Here is an 8,455-nt window from a genome sequence, read left to right on the forward strand (position 1 = left end):
GCCTGGGAACACGGCCTCCTTCCTTTAAGAAGTGGAAAACTCGCCCAGTGCTCTCTCTGTTGTTGTTTTTCCGGTCCTTATCCTTGTCCTTGTCGTCGTCATCGTTACTGTTGTTAACAAGTGAATGAGAGTGAGTCAGAAAGAGAAAAACAAATATTGTATATTCACACATATATGTGGACTGCAGAAAAATGGTACACATCAACTGGTGTGCAAGGCAGAAAGAGAGACACAGATGTAGAGCACAAACATATGGACACCAAGTGGGGAAAGCGGGGAGGGTTGGGGGGGAATGAATTGGAAGATTGGGGTACCAAATTGTACACTCTAAATATATACAGTTTATTGTAAAACATGAAAAGAAAAAAAGTTAAGAAAAAGTGAATGATGCCTCCGTCTAGAGGAATACTTGGCAGTTATTATGTTCAGGACCATTTCTTTTTCTGCCATTGATGGAAAACTCCTTGGATCCCGTTAGCATTTATGGATTCAAGGAGTGCAGTTCTTCATAGGTTCTGTCACGTCGTTAGGAGGGGAATCCTCATCAAGTTGCTTCAACCAGGACTATGTGTCCTTCAGATGCGGAGATGGAAATGAATGGTGCTCTGCGGGGCGGTGGGGGGGCGGGGGCGCGATGATAGGCACCCAGGACTCCTTCCCCCAGGCCTCCTTTTGTTCCCTCACTGCTTCCTGGAGAAGGGACACCCCCCCCCCCCACGCACACACCGTCTAGGTGTGCTATTTGCTGTCCATAATTTCCCGTGCCCTTTGGGCATGGCTGATAGAGACGGACATGAAGCAGCAGGACGGCAAGCTGGCACCTGGGCCTAGGGAAGTTTCACAAGTGAAATATCAGAACTGGAGCTGGGACAGACATGCCTCCCCTTCCCGGGGCCGGGGGGGGGGGGGGGTGCGGAAGCTGGGCTGGGGGAGCTGGAGACGAGGGGCACAGAGAGAGGCAGGGAAGGGAGGCCCCACGTGGGCCTGGGAGAGACGGGGATGGGGAGGGCGGGGCGGTGGGGGGCAGGGGGCCACTGCTGACCGGCCTGGGTTCGGGTTCCCTGTCCCCCGTCCTGCTGAGAACGTGCCTTTGCTTCCTGCCCTCAGGTGTGCGAGAGGAGCACGTTTCTTTTCAATAAAGACCAATACATCATGTCACACTATGTTTGGTTTTGCTTGTTCATGTTCCAGACGAGGCCAACGAACTCTCCCAGGGGAGGTGTGGGTACAAAGGATCTGACAGGATGGGAGGGTGCGGGTCTGCGCATGGGCCAAGAAATCCAGAAAATCTGTCGTAGCTGAGACTCAGGCCTTTTTCAGAAATAGGCCAAGAGAGTTCAGCTTTGACCATTCCCTGCCAAGCAGTCATCACAGGTGCTTCCTGGAAGGGATTGAGTTGCAGAAACCAGCGTGGCCCGCAGCCCTCAGGCCTCAGCCCGGCAGGCAGGCAGGCAGGCAGCGGCTATTGTCTGTTGGTCCCGCCCCCGCCCCCGCCCCCGCCCCCGCCCGCTTCTCCACCGCTCGCTCCTTCCCAAGTCGCCAGGGCTGATAGTTGCCGGGAGAGGGGGAGGGGAAGTCCGGACGCTTCATTCCGCAGGGCCTTGTTCAATCGCTTCATTCAAATGCAGAATGCTCTCCGGTCAGATCGGGAGCCTTTGACTTTGCCTCGAGCTCCCCTTTATCGAACGGCTTTTTTTTTTCCTTCCCCAATTTCCCCACCCTTAGGCTGCCCCCTCCAAACTGCAGGGAGGGAGGGAGGGAGGGAGGGAGGGAGGGAGGGAGGGAGGGAGGGATGGGTGAAGGTTGTGTGAGAACTTCTCCTTGTCTCAGGCAAATAGGAGTCCCCTCTTTTTCCTAACCCAGGAAACCCCACTAAACCATTTGAGAATCACGGACATGCGTGGAAGCAAACGTCTTAACTTGAGATCGTGCTCTGCTGTGGGAGGACAGAAAGGAGGGCCAGAATGTCCGGTCTTGTGCTGTCCAGTTCTTAAGCGACTTGAATTCAAGGAGACACATTTTGGGGCGGCCTACTCTGAACATATTGAAAGCTGACCTGGTGACTGTGTGTGTGTGTGTGTGTGTGTGTGTGTGTGTGTGTGTGTGTGTGTGTGTGTGTGAGGGAGAGGGAGATGGAGGGAGGGAGGGAGGCGGGGAGGGAGGGAAAGGGAGAAAATAGGTTAGTAGAGGCCTCCATTTCATGGAAACTGTTTCTGAGTTCTGAGAACAGGTCGGTTCTGTGAAACAGTTATCATATCTCCTCTCAGGAGGCAGTGATGTTGATGGGCTCCCAAAAACTAGGCCTGTGGTGCAAGCAATCAGGTTATTTCCTAAGAGGCACTTGTATGGAAACCAAAGGAAGACAAAGGTCCATCACTGGAGCCGATTATAAACCAGTGGGGGGGGGGGGGGGGAGCGTGTGGGGGGCGGTGTCAGTGAAGAAGATTTGTAGATGTTAGGGTGGAAGCAACTTTAGCAGTTTGAAATGGCTGTGATGATGTCGGGTGTTTGGTTCGACTTTCAGAGTGGCTCTCACAGAAACAGGCACCAGGATGGTTTCCACAGGAGCTGTGGTGGCCATGTCTCTAAAGTTTTCACCAAGTCCTGCAGCTTCGGTCTGTAGGGCTTCAGGCAAAGGGCCGTTTTCGTTGTCAGTGATGCCAAGTCAAAAGGGTGGGCGAAAGTGGGAAACATTCATGGAGAGAGTTGTAGCCAGATATTGGGGGCAACTTGAAAGACTTCAGGATCCAGTCCGGTTTTCAGGTGAAAAGCAACACCCTAAGGAAAATGAATAGCACCAGAATCTCATATCCACAAGTGTGTATTCCCGTTTTATGGAAACGTAACGTGGGCCTCTAAGGAACGCGTGCAAGTGACTCTCTTGCCAAAGAAATAAGGAGCCTCACGGAGAGTTTCTGAATTCTGGACGGAGCAGGTAGGGAGAAAAAGAGAAGTGATTCCATTTTGCTGACAAGGGTACAAGTCACCAAATGGATGTCCAACTTTTAAAATAAATTGGGTTTTGTTTGTTTTCATTTTCCCTTGTAGCTGGAAAAGAAAAGATTTCACAATCCGTCCTGTTCTCTCTCTCTCTCTCTCACTCAGGTTAGGAGATTCTTTTCTGTTTGAAATAATGGAAGCATTTATAATGTCGTGCAGTTTCAGGTGTACAGCACAGTGATTTAGATAGAAAGATAGGTAGATAGATAGATAGATAGATATAGATTCTGTTTCAGATTTTTTTTCTCTTACAGGTTATTACAAAGTATTGAGTATAGTTTCCTGTGCCAAGTCGTAAGAGCTTGTTGATTATCCACTTTACGTATAGGAATGTGTATATGTTCATCCCAAGCTCCTAAGGTATCCGCACCCTGCCCCCCCCCCCCCCGCCCCCAGCGGCTTCCCCAATCAGTCCTATTGTAGACAAGTAGTCATACACACACTATCATCCTAGTCCTCAGTTCATTCAGCCCCACGTAGGTCACTCGTTCTTCTCGGAGTCCAGTTTTCCCATCGGCCCTGTCAATCTTGCCTGATGATTGAGCGTGACTGGAAAAGTGATGGTCCCAAGAAGTTTGCAAGAGCTTTTGTGAAGGCTCATAGGACTTGCCCAGCGAAGTGGGTGCCTTGATCACTGCAGGCTGTGGAAGGTATACCCAAAGTGGCAAACACAATTTTTTTTTAACCGTCTCTATGCCATGGTGAGGACAGAAGGCTTGCAGCAAGGGAAGGCTTCAACCCACATGGAAACCATACTCACCGTCACAGGAACGTTTGGATGACCCTTACTACGTGCCAGTGGAGTGAAGTCCAGTGGCCGGGGCTCAGGGGTTCCTGAGAGAGGAGGTCTGACGCCTCTGGGGACAAAGAGAATTGTTTTCCCCCAGGGTGACAAGCATGACAGGTCAGCCATTGCAGGTAACCTGTAGAAATCTTCCCACCAGCATCTATTTACAATTGGAGCCATTCGAAATGCACCAAGGTGGGTGGCGGAATGCGGGGGGCGGCGGGGACCTGGGGGGGGGGGTGAGGTTCCCCAGGAAGCCTGAGACATGGAGACCCAGTGGCCGGCCGGGCTGCTGCCCCTCTCTGGGGTCTGCTGTCCCTCTCTGGGGTCTGCTGTAGCCCCGACCCTCTGTTGAATGGACAGAATGGAATTGATCCACGTGTGGCCCCCCCCCACCCCCCATCATCTTTCAAGAGGCTGTTGTTGCCGCCTCGGCATGAAACTCGGGTGGAATATCTCCTTGATACTGGGCTCAGTCCCTGTCGTGTGAGCCTCCATTTGGACGACCGAAAACCCTGTATGCCAGGGCAGAGAAGAAGGATCCCATCATTTCCAGAGCAGCTGGAACACACCCGTGTATAGACACAAGCCAAAGAAGGCTTCACGTTCCTTCCTCTTCGACAACGCTTCCCATGTCAGGAAACCTCTCCAGGAAGCCTACTCCGTTTCATGGCTCTGCTTTCGAAGGAGAGAGAACACATTCTTGAGCTAGGCCCTCTCCTCTTGGATCCTCTCTCAACATGCATTCTAAGTGCAAAAGACTTCATGTGTCATTCGGTTTGGGGGCAAATGTGTCCAAAATACCCCAACGAGTGTAAAACAGTTAGATAGGTCACTGGGGAACAGTGCCTCCTTAGCCACGTCACCCACATCCCAGGGAAAGACTTGCTAGGCAAAGAGAGAAGCCTCTTTCCTTGTGAGCCAACCCTGGCTCTTTGAATATCAAGAGGACTAAGTCCACGTGAGTCCCCCAAGACCTGATAAAGGTAACCTAGAAAAGAAGTGATGATTTTTAGAAGACATAAGCCTGCCTGCCTGCCTGCCTGCCTTCCTTCCTTCCTTCCTTCCTTCCTTCCTTCCTTCCGGAAAAAGGAAGGAAAGCTTTCTCTCTCATGACGGAGAGAGCAGAGCAATAGAAGAAACACCCAAGCCCGAGCCCAAAGTTGGCCTTTTTCACCGAGAGACAGAAAACTGAATTCTAGTTTTGCACTGGTTTCCTGTTGATACGAACACTCATGTGTGTCCTTGAATCCATCCTCATCTTAAGCAGTCCTGACCACGGTTCCCATTCCTTTCCGAAGATTCTTCTCCTCAGAAACCTTTTCCAATCGCCTGTGCCCAGTTTTAGCTTTTCCCTTGTGTCCTTTGTTTCCCATTTCGAAATGACTAGCTTTAGGACCGAAATGTCTTTTTTTCCCTCCCCCAAACCTTATCTGCATACCTTCTACCTTGCCTCCCCCCTCCCCACACTCCCCAAAGAGGTCCTCTTCCTACAATGAGGATGGCGACCTCGGGTAGCTTGGACCACACACGTTCCTTCTTTAGGATGCCTCATCCTTGGACATTTGTCACCGCCCCCCCCCGCCCCCCACCCCACCCCACCCCACCCCACCCCAATCCAATCCAATGAAAGTAAGGAAGCCAACCACAGTGACCCGTGTGAACATGGACTGCCTTGTAGAAGTCCAGGCTCCTGCCTAGTTTGTGGTTTCCCTAAAGCGCAAGATCTGTGTAGGCATGGAAGCACGCATATGCTCCAACTCTCCGGAGCAGGGAGACCCTTAGGCTTGTGGAGCTAGGGACGTTTCAGCATTTTCCCTTCTTTGGAGATGATGTAGACAGGCTGCTGAATGTCCATTCTTTCATGGCACTCAGTCCACCCCTAAACCTAGAGATGTTGGAAAGTCTTGAAGTCGGCCTATGGAAAAGAGTTCTTGTGGAAGACGTTCCCTTACACATTCTCCTCATCTCGTCCACACTTCTGTCCTCTGTGTGTTATGAGCGGTCCCACTTGGATGATTCGTGATTTCTTAAGACAGGAAAGCAGTCAGTCCTCATCTCTACACCTCCCGGCCGCCCCCTCCACCACCCTGTTCCCGTGAGAGATTTTCTTCCTGCTTTCAGACGGGAGAAGGAAAGGAGGGTCCGTGTTCCCCTCCTGTTGTCACCTCGCATGGCAAAATCTCCCTATGCCACGGAGGCCCATTTGGGGGCGGTGTCCTGCGGGCCCGAAGACCTTCCGAGTCAACCTCAAGGAGGATGAGGATGTTCTCTCTTGCCACCGAACCGGTGAACCCGATGGCCTTCTAAGCAATGATGTCTCATCAGCCCACCCCACCCGTTTCACACAGAACGGAACAGCCTCTCCTGGATGACTCGGAGCAGGGGAGTTCCTGGGTCTGTCAGAGAGGGCCCTCTGCTGGCGGTGGGTGAAAAAGCACTGCACAGGACAGGAGGTGTTCGTGGTGTCCTTGGGAAGGAAAGGCGGGGGGGCATTTTATTCTTGGAAAGCTTATGCTGGCCCAGGATGTACACTATGAAAGATGATGCGACCTCATTTGGGGCGGGCACCAGAGGAGGGAGACGCGGGGCGGGGGGGGGGGGGGGGGGGCGGGGAGGTGTAGAAACGCATAAAAGCGGTCCTACCTTAAATGAATAAAAAAATAACAAGCAATATAACATGTACAATAAAATAGAGCACACGCAAAGGAAACGAAGGCAAAGTACAGGAAACGAAGAGAAAAATGCAAAGCCTATATACAGTGCTTCCATGTTCCTCATTCAATCAGCTTGGTGCAGGAATCTCCAGGAGATGAACAGCAAGCATACACGGGTCAAGCGGCGGCCGCGGGTCCACCGGCAGCCCGGGGCTGCGCAGCCCGAGTCCGCGCGTGCTGTCGCTCGGCGGCCGGCGGGCCGGGTCTCTGGGCGCCCGCGGCCCGAGGGTCGCTCGGCGGCCGGCGGGCCGGGTCCCGGGCGCGCGCGGCCCGAGGGTCGCTCGGCGGCCGGCGGGCATGGTCTCGGGCGCGCGCGGCCCGAGGGTCGCTCGGCGGCCGGCGGGCATGGTCCCGGGCGCGCGCGGCCCGAGGGTCGCTCGGCGGCCGGCGGCCCGGGTCCCGGGCGCGCGCGGCCCGAGGGTCGCTCGGCGGCCGGCGGCCCGGGTCCCGGGCGCGCGCGGCCCGAGGGTCGCTCGGCGGCCGGCGGGCATGGTCTCGGGCGCGCGCGGCCCGAGGGTCGCTCGGCGGCCGGCGGGCATGGTCTCGGGCGCGCGCGGCCCGAGGGTCGCTCGGCGGCCGGCGGCCCGGGTCTCGGGCGCGCGCGGCCCGAGGGTCGCTCGGCGGCCGGCGGCCCGGGTCTTGGGCGCCCGCGGCCCGAGGGTCGCTCGGCGGCCCGCGGCCACGGAGCCTGCAGGCCGCTCGGCGGCCCGGGTCCCGGGCGCCCGCAGCCCGAGGGGCGCTCGGCGGCCGGCAGCCCGCGGCCTGCAGGCCGCTCGGCGGCCCGGCTCTCGGGGAGCCCGCGGCGCGAGGGTCGCTCGGCGGCCCGCGGCCACGGAGCCTGCAGGTCGCTCGGCGGCCCGCGTCCCGGGCGCCCGCAGCCCGAGGGGCGCTCGGCGGCCCGCGGCCACAGAGCCTGCAGGCCGCTCGGCGGCCCGGGTCCCGGGCGCCCGCGGCCCGAGGGGCGCTCGGCGGCCCGCGGCCGGCTGGTCGACCTGCCTGCAAGTCGACCGGCGGCCCGAGGGTCGCTCGGCTGCCCGCGGCCACGGAGCCTGCAGGTCGCTCGGCGGCCCGGGTCCCGGGCGCCCGCGGCCCGAGGGGCGCTCGGCGGCCCGCGGCCGGCTGGTCGACCTGCCTGCAAGTCGACCGGCGGCCCGAGGGTCGCTCGGCGGCCCGCGGCCACGGAGCCTGCAGGTCGCTCGGCGGCCCGGGTCCCGGGCGCCCGCATCCCGAGGGGCGCTCGGTGGCCGGCGGGTATGGTCTCGGGCGCCCGCGGCCCGAGGGTCGCTCTGCGGCCGGCAGCCCGCGGCCTGCACGCCGCTCGGCGGCCCGGGTCTCGGGGAGCCCGCGGCGCGAGGGTCGCTCGGCGGCCGGCGGGCATGGTCTCGGGCGCGCGCGGCCCGAGGGTCGCTCGGCGGCCGGCGGCCCGGGTCTCGGGCGCCCGCGGCCCGAGGGTCGCTCGGCGGCCGGCGGGCATGGTCTCGGGCGCCCGCGGCCCGAGGGTCGCTCGGCGGCCCGCGGCCTGCAGACCGCTCGGCAGCACGGGCGTGGAGGGCCTGGGACCGCCGCCGTGCTGGTTACCCGGCGGTACGGGACGGCGCGGCCTGCTGGTTGACCGGGGTCCCGCGGGCCCGCGGGTCCACCGGCAGCCCGGGGCTGCGCAGCCCGAGTCTGCGCGTGCTGACGGTCTCCCGGCGTCCTGGCTCTCGGGGGCACGCGGCCCGAGGGTCGCTCGGCGGCCGGCAGCCGGCAGCCGGCGGCCTGCAGGCCGCTCGGCGGCCCGGGTCTCGGGGAGCCCGCGGCACGAGGGTCGCTCGGCGGCCCGCGGCCACGGAGCCTGCAGGCCGCTCGGCGGCCCGGGTCCCGGGCGCCCGCATCCCGAGGGGCGCTCGGTGGCCGGCGGGCATGGTCTCGGGCGCCCGCGGCCCGAGGGTCGCTCGGCGGCCCGCGGCCA

Source organism: Hippopotamus amphibius, chromosome 15, assembly GCF_030028045.1.
Source record: "Hippopotamus amphibius kiboko isolate mHipAmp2 chromosome 15, mHipAmp2.hap2, whole genome shotgun sequence".
Classification (NCBI taxonomy): Eukaryota; Metazoa; Chordata; class Mammalia; order Artiodactyla; family Hippopotamidae; genus Hippopotamus; species Hippopotamus amphibius.